Consider the following 9404-nt stretch of genomic DNA (forward strand, 5'->3'; position numbering starts at 1 on the left):
TAACAAATATTACACGTGTACATCAAATATTACATCCTCAGCAAGCATTAATTCTCGTTTCCTAATTAGGGATTACACGCGTCTGAACGGATATTTACTTAAAAGTCCACATGTAAATGTAGCAGTGAATAAACCTCTGGTGGACTCAAGGCACAGTGGGCGGACCGATAGTTATGGTAAAACGTAAAAACGATGTTACTGTTGATAGCCATTTTGGTCGGACCACGTAGGCTGTAAAACAAGTCTGTTTTAATAATTAACAAATTGATCTTTCGGTTGTTGATTGTCGGATGTGCCTTGACAGGGGTACTGTTGTGTGACAAAGGGACGAAAATATACACAGAAAACAACGTATCACAACACCCATTTTTTTTCATAGTATCAATATGTAGCATTAACCGCAAAAGAACTTACTATCTGGATAAACTGACCCCGAGCAATAATTAAAAGGCAAATGAATTTGATGCTGAGGTATCTTGTTCCATTCTTGATGGAGGGCTAGTTCCAACACATCAAGATATTTTATTTGAAGATCTCTCTGGCGCACCCTGCGACCCACCATCTGATTGAGATCTGGACGGGTCAGTTGCTTCCGCCTCTTGAGGTGAGAAATTGCCAACATTACGTGCATGGTGTGGCCTGGCATTGTCATCCATGAAGACTAGCCTTGTGTTCAGTGGATGGTCATCAAGATGTGGTACAACAACCCTGTCTAGGATGTCAGTGACGTACCGTTGTCCATCCCATCCAGATTCTGTCTGATCGTCACACGGTCAAGATGAAGGCCACGAAGCCATTAAGGAGAGACACCCACCTCCACCCCCATCCCCGCCATACGGTACATTGATCGAGCCAATCGATAGATGACCACCCACGTCTCTTGCAGTTTAAGAGGGGATTGGTTTGTGTTACAAAGCAAAGGCATACTTATGTTCATACGTATGATTATATATTTGTAGTGGAAGTGCCCAGTGCGATATTCAAGACTGGGTATCACTTTGTACTATGTTTACTGAATGTTAAATACACTAATTATTTGCTCGTCCTGATGTTCGCCTGTCAAATAGAGCGACACTCGCTATACATAGTATAGGTTCCACAACACTTCATTAGCAACGTCAATTACATAAGTGTTTCGAAATGCCAAACATGGTGTATGCGAAAGTAGAGCATCTGGTTAGATGCATTATTGCAGTAATTTCACTCTCGTTGACCAATCACAGTGCTGGATTCTATAACATCATAGTCTAACTATCTACATGTATCTAACAGTTGACGTTAAGTGCATTACACAAATGTGGCAGATGGCATCATGAGATAATAGGTATCTCACTGATGTGTACTCTCCTCTAAGTGACTCCAACATATTACTTAGACACATCGATTTTACTCCCATATAATTCTAATTTTAGGACATCCTTATGTTTATGTCTGTATAATGCCCTTTCCTGACCACAGTCCTTGCAAACGTCACCTACACCTACACATGAGAGTGACTTCCCTTTGACCTAGAACTTTTTACGCTGCACTCAGCAATATTCCAGCTATATGGCGGCGATCTGTACATAATCGAGTCTGGACCAGACAATCCAGTGATCAACAGCATGAGCATCGATCTACGCAATTGGGATACGATGACATTTATTAACAATGTCAGCGAGTCTGATCACCCGATCCCGTTCCTCGTCTCTTTCGACAAGCATGGGCTATAAACCTGTGTTAGAAGTAAACACTGTGGCCAAACCCATTGACACTCCTTAACACATTTATATTAAGTACTCGAAAGCCCAAACGATCCAGAACGATCCTGCAAGTGTATCAACTACCTGTAGACATGGGGAAATAAGCATGTCACAGCGTTCCGTGGGTGGTGCCTGGATCAAGGCAAGAACATGGGCTGGAGGCGTGACGGTCCAGATTAACATGATTGAATATTCAGCGACTCATACTTGTCGAAGTAGGCGTCTATAGGAAAGGATGGTCATCGCAGTGTACTTGCACGTCATGGTGTTCAATTTGCGAAGGTCGATGCTGATTACGTCAGTCACGGTATTGTCTCGCCCAGATTCCATTATTTGCAGACCGTCGTCACTAAGGTGAAACCTTGCTGTGTGCGACGTGAAGTATCTACAAACAAACAGAACGCTGTAAACTTTAGTTTTACAAACCGGGACTAGAATGTACTCAAACATTCACATGATAAAATTACATTCATATCACACACGTCACCAAATTGCAAAATGCATGTTCGGTGATCTGAAAGCGCAAGACCCTAAATCTAAACCGTTGTTTTGTTCGGGTAATCATAACAAATGACTGAAACCTAAAACCTATATAAGTATCGGCATGGTCAAAATCGTTATGGGTGACCGCATGTTATGTTGACAAATGCCACTGTGGAAACTACGCGCGCTCAAAAGCACGTCTCCCTAATTTCATGTGTGGATCTTTTTATGTAGCTTCTCACAAGATTATCGAAACATGTGTGGTGCAAAGGTTATATCCACATTTCCGTACAAACCAGCCCAAAGAGGTCACCAATACCCTGGCAGTTGACAACTTCTCGTACTTCTGACAACATAATGTAAGACACACACAGTTCATTATATAACCCACACTCTCACAGAGGCAGCCTCTGTGTGTCTACCTCCGTCTGTGTGGTATCTGTATCGGGCGGTGGGGTAGCCTAGTGGTTTAAAGCGTTCGCTCGTCACGCCGAAGACCCGGGTTCGATTCCCCACATGGGTACAACGTGTGAAGCCCATTTCTGGTGTCCCCGCCGTGATATTGCTGGAATATTGCTAAAAAGCGGCGAAAAAACCATACTCAGTCACTCACTCATTGGTATCTGTATCTGTTCCGGTAATGCCTCAATTACAGAGTTCATAACATCCCTATGTATAGTCCACAGGGTCCAAATGAGGTAATTGAATTATCGTTGGGAAGGGGTACCAAACAACCACGACTAGTGGAAACGCCCAGCTCTGGTACCAATGGTACCAAGACTGCAGGAATTTCCAGTGAGCCAGGGTACTGTGACATTCACAAATCGAAACATGAATATTGCAGGCATGATCGGTAATGAACACTATAGTAACAATTATGATACATATGTGTTAAAGGATGCGAGTGTAACAAGGTCTGCATGACAAAGAAACCCATCTGATATCATCTATCAACTGAGACCCGATTGTACCACTTTGTAAAGTCCCGGGGTTCGAATAACCAGTCGAATAACTGAGTCAGGCAACGAGCAGAGAGAAGTCAGCGACTTCAGCGAAGTCAGTACACTCAAACCACCAGTATTGTAGTTATAAAGATAATATCGATAGCTGGTGGATGTTGGCAACTGACTAAATACAATCCATAGACTTTACCAATCAGCTACATATGCCTGATTCTCTGATATTTATACTGGTATCTGCTGACCGTGTTTTTATATCAACTCATTTAATGTCACAGAAGGAATGCCCAAATGCACAAGTAAACCTAAATACCCCAGATAATTAACCGAATCTCAAAACTGGATCTCGATATTAATTTCACCATTATTAGGATGAGCAAATTCAGTTCGTGTCGTATGTCTTCGCGAACAATCTGAAACAGCATTATTGTTGAGAATAATATCTGCATGATGTTTACAGGTAGATTAGAAACACTAAACCCGGCAGGGAATCTACGATGTCTACGATTGTTTCTGCCAGGCAGTTATCAGAGAGGCTTACCCGGCTTACACAGACATTTGCTTACTGATATGCCTGACTGTCTGATATTTATAGCGGTATCGGCTGACAGTAATTTACCTATCTGCGCATAATATGTCGCAGAAGCAATGCTGCACCAAAATACTCCATAGAATGTAACAAGTCTCCTAATGGGATCCTGGTACTCGATGTCAAGTCGGCCATGAATAGGGACAACATACACGGTTTGTGATGTACGCTTTTTGTGACCAAGCTGAAATAGCATTCTTGATGGCAAGGGGCGATGGGTAGCCTAGTGGTTAAAGCGTTCGCTCGTCACGCCGAAGACCCGGGTTCGATTCCCCTCATGGGTACAATGTGTGAAACCCATTTCTGGTGTCCCCCGCCGCGATATTGCTGGAATATTGCTAAAGCGGCGTAAAACCATACTCACTCACTCACTTGATGGCAATGATATACAGACAGATTAGAAACATTGGACCCCGCAGGGGAGTCTACGATATGGACTGGTTTTGCTTGGCGGTTATCAGCGAGGCTTACCCGGCTTACACAGACATTAGCGTGCTGTAGCTCGATGTTAATACATTAACAGAACTGACACTGGGGGATTTGGGAAGAGGGTTTTATCGTTGAAGGTCGAATGTCGAGCATGTGGGAATCTCGGACTATGTTGATGTGTTAGTATTTCATTGTAAAAGACAAAAAAACGGAAATGCTTCATTACAGCCTTGTTTCTTGCATTCATGTTTCCCGTGTACGTGTGTGTTGAATATTTGACATTAGTTAATGTGTTGTCAATGTTTACTTCATACACACAATATAGATTTTATGGGGCTTGTTGTGAAACATAAGACGACAATAATCCAACGGTGAGTGTGGTTTAACGGCCATTTGGAGAGTTTCGAGTTATATCACTGTATGTCAGCTCACTGAAAGAGGACAGTACTCAAGCATCTCTCACAATGGTGAAACCACACAACCAGCACAGGCATGGTGTTGGCAAACCTGGACTCACAATCTCTATAAAGGCTTCTGGTTGGCCAAAGGGACCTACCTCAGTATCTCAAATAGCGGCGCTTGCAAAACCGATGGACAATTAGTCCAATCAAGCATGCTCTTTTTGCGGAGAGTTCAAAGAGAATCACGCAACTCAGTTCTTCCGTCAAGGTTATAACATTCGAGGCCTCAGTGAAGCTTTCAAATGGTCTTAGGGTGGATCTGTGCATGGCATTAAAAGCGTTGACATCAGTGACAAATGAAGTCCGATGCAGTTAAGTATTTTGACCTGGGCCTAGATTTTCGAAGCTCTCTTAGTGCTAAGACAGTCGTAAGTGCCATACATTAACAGTAACTTACGACTATCTTAGCGCTAAGAGAGATTCGAAAATCTCGGCCTTGAACAATACGTTCCCGAGTTTGTTTTCAGTGAACATTTGACAAGCTTTTGTATATTAGGACGGGTGCCACACATGGTACAGGGTGCGTTCACATTTTCACAAACACCTGGTTTCGTCACTATTTGATAGTGATTCATAAACAGATTCTCTGTTATCGTATCTAATGGTGTCAATAAATGCATTGTCTGGTCCAGACTTGATTGTTTACAGACAGCGTGCTTCAGCTGTAATACTGAATGCGGCGTCAAACAACATATAATCATGACAGTCAGATTTGTAAAATCGGCTCTGCTCTTAGCAGAGATTCCATGAGAAACGGGTTTTGTCGAGTTTACATTATACAGAAACACAGTGTTGTATACCGCGTTGTCACAACGTTATTCTGTGGACTCCCATTTACGTTAATAATATGGGCCTTACGATCCTGACTGTGCCAGGATCACCTGGACCCTCTCTGCTGCATTTTCATGTTAATCTGTAATACATAATTATGTGGGTATTTGTATAGCGCTACATCCAGGTACTTATACCTGCTCATGGCGTTGTCACAACGTTGTGGCCTGACGTTGTGATAGTTACGTGTCCACAAGGTTAAGTTATTTGGTTAGTTAATAGTTGAATAATTTTCGTTTGGTTAACAAAGCAGAAATTCACTTCAATGTTTATTCATCATTTTGCATGTTGTTTTGGTCGTGTGTTTTTTTAAGCTGTAGCTGAGTAGTGAAGAAAGAATCTCAAAGTGAAACGTTTTACAAAAAACTTTATCTTGGCAAGTTATAACAAACGTTGTTATAACGTTGTGAGGAGCCCCGAGCATAACGTTTCCTCAACGTAAATTTGCAATGTTGTTATTACGTTGTGACATAACGTTATAATATGACGGAATACTAACGTTGTCTTGACGTTACCAATCTACAACCTTCTCACAACGTTGCAAAACCTTGTGTGTTAACTGGGATATGTCTGTAACACTGCTCAAACAACACATCATTGATTATCATTGCTACGGCTTCCCGTGGCAGAGCTCCAGATTCTTAAGCAGGGATGACACAAACCAGTGATTGATAAAGTGATGTGTGATAAGCGACCACCTGATCCGTCACGCCAGGTCGTACGACCATCATAGTTTGCTCGGGAACAATTCTAATCTTGAATCCCCATAACGGTATATGAGAGAGTGAGTGAGTGAGTTTAATTTTGCGCCGCTTTTAGCAATCTTCCAGCAATATCGCGGTGAGGGACACCAGAAATGGGCTTCACGCATTGTGCCCATGTAGGGAAACGAACCCGGGCTTTCGGCGTGACGAGCCAACGCTTTAACCACTAGGCTACCCCAACGCCCCGTATATGAGAGAGTCACCATTTGCTAGATTATCTATATCAATATTTTGGGTTATTTTAGTTACATGATATGGTTACCAATGATATTTCAGTCGGTTGCATGTTGTCCAGTTTGTTCCATCACCACGTGGTTACTCAACGATCAGGATTACAGTGAAAACGAAACCTGATAATAATTATAAGAGTACTTGTACAGTGATGATTTCCATCACACAAGGACAATGCTCGAAGCGCTGAAAACGCACAAATATAACCTGATTATCATTACCTCGGATAACCCAAGCTGCCTCTGCGGCGTTAGAAGGTTAATAGTCACATGACTTGATCCACTGAGTACCCATTTTCCTCTGGGTGAACAGTGGCAATTTTGAACAAACTCACTTGCCTAAGGTGACACTACATGTATCACATGTGCTTCGTGATCAACTTCGTACTCAACGCGCCCAACGTTGCTTACCTTCAACAGATTGTGACCTGAGCTCTATGCACAGGATCACACACCACTACATTAATACTATGATTCTGCGTCCAAGGATATGTCAAAAGGACAATCGGGTATAATTACCAGTGTTATAATTTATCGGTCATCTGGAAGTAAAACCTACAAAACAAAGAGGCTTAGAAAGAACATGACATTGACGCCATTCCTGGCACAAGGTGAGTCTAGAATTCTGAAACGACAAACAATACATGCAAATAAAAATGTCAATAGCCAATTAAAAAAAACCCCAAACAGTCTTCACTATTATCAGAAATAGATTCCAGTTCGGTTAAATGGGACATTGCTGTGAAGATTAGTTACAATTCTACCAAAATCAGTGATGACACCATGTGCTGAACACGTCCGACTGTAGATCAGTTTCATTAACTTTGTTTTGCACAAATTGTGATTCGGCCGTGTACGTTTACAGATAATGACCAAACAGATGTCAGCGAAAAATGTATATGTTTTTGAGAGACAGTATAATTCAGGACTCAGATAGTTTATTCATTACAGCTACATCTTGTGTTCAACATTCGCTCTGGGACATTTCGCAATACGTTTCCATCATTAAAGTCGAACTGAAGCTATCTTATGCCTTCAAGATCAGGGTCTCACCTATCAGATTCTCACATTTTTAATCTGCTTCACATTTCAGACAATAGAACATCCAAATGGTCTATTGTCTCAACTGACTTCTGTCACAAATATGAAACCAATCTCGTATATTTGTTAGTTTTATGTGTGCGTAAGATTATAATCGGATTTCGAGTCCTTGAGTGTAAAAACACTTGATGACCACTGACAATAATTTAACAATTTAAGTAGATGAATAGATAGCATGAATGTCGAGGGATTCAGTTTTTAAAAACACATATGGAAACATTTAATATATTTAATGAAGAATTTCTTCTTGAATGATTCATACAGTCTGTTCTTTGGATTCATAACTCAGTGAACCAACAAGTATATATAGTCAACCCTTCATAATCAAACTGGACAACGAAACAAGTATGTGGTCAGTGTTAGAAATAGATTCAAGCTGTCACTAGCCAGTGGGGCTAATGACCCAAAAATGTCACTAGCCCTTCAGACACCTTACTGGCCCGAATAATTCATGATAATTTATAGACAGCTCATATGAGAATAGTTACCGTATTTATTTCACACACAAAAAAATTCAGACTATTAACTCTGAGCCTCTGACATTGATGGGACACACTTTAAGAATACCCATACATTTTCAAATTATCTTCATATTAAATTATCTTAAGGACTTAAGTCATCACCACTGGAAGAATCCTCCACATCATAATTATCTGCATCTGAGATGCTGCCATCACTATCATAGCAACTGCCACAGTCAGAATCTTGAGCTGTTTGGGCCTCACCATCATCTCCATGATCAGCTTCTAAAGTATCACTAGCCAGGCGGGCCAGCTTCAGTAACTTTTAACAGGCCAAGTGTGATGAAAGGTCAACTAGCATTTTGCTAGTGGGCAGGCAGTTATTTCGAACACGGTATGAAGTCTGCAATATCAAGAACAATCGTATAAATTAAAGCAGGCAGAAATTACAAAATTGATAAACATTCAAGATGAAGGAATACATGCGTGTGCTGACGTGTATCAGGTAATGGTGTCATTTGTGCACATACCTTGACACGGCCACAAAGTAAGTAGGCCATGAACGGAGTGGAGCATCAAAACAAAGTTCACAGGACTGTCAATCACGATAAGAGGTAAGATGAACTTCAACAGTCCGACTGTAACAAACAGGGACAAATATGTCAGGAAGAAGACAGCTATTTTAAATAAACTGATCTGTAACCGACAAAGTCAAACAATGGTTTCCTGAAATACGGCCCTGGAATAACACCCGAACACATGTCATTTGTGTAACTGAGGCGAGCGAAGAAAAAACATGCGATCAAGCCTGCAGGCCCAACGGGTATGTTGCTTGTTGTTTCATTCCTTTCTGGCTTCGGGTATCACTTGGTGGTTGAGGATACTGAAGGGGATTCCATTGTCTACGAACGCCTGTGGTAGTTAGAGTGTTCTGCTTTGATAGGCAAGGCTCAACCTCTTTATATTCAATGGGAATTGAATGCAACAACACGTGAACAGTTCAGCCAGTCAGAATGCAGGAATTACCAAGAACACAGGTAACATGTAATTATGACTTAAAACTTTCATTTCGGATCCAGAGGTCATGTGTTGGTAAAGGTGGTGAGCATAGAGTGAGTGAGTGAGTTTAGTTTTACGCCGCACTCAGCAATATTCCAGCTATATTGCGGCGAGGTGAGCACAGATATGGGTACATATGTATCTGCAGAGGTTCAAGACAAATATGACGAAACATAGTGTATCCATAGTATCCTTACTGATAGCATTCATGTACAACATCTAGAAAAGCAACAGGCATTCCCTTGGGCACAATTGTGCTACCCTCCTTGCGGATGTTATTCTTCATGCAGATAAA

Source organism: Haliotis rubra, unplaced genomic scaffold (genome assembly GCF_003918875.1).
Source record: "Haliotis rubra isolate DU_JTF1 unplaced genomic scaffold, ASM391887v1 Scf7, whole genome shotgun sequence".
NCBI lineage: Eukaryota > Metazoa > Mollusca > Gastropoda > Lepetellida > Haliotidae > Haliotis > Haliotis rubra.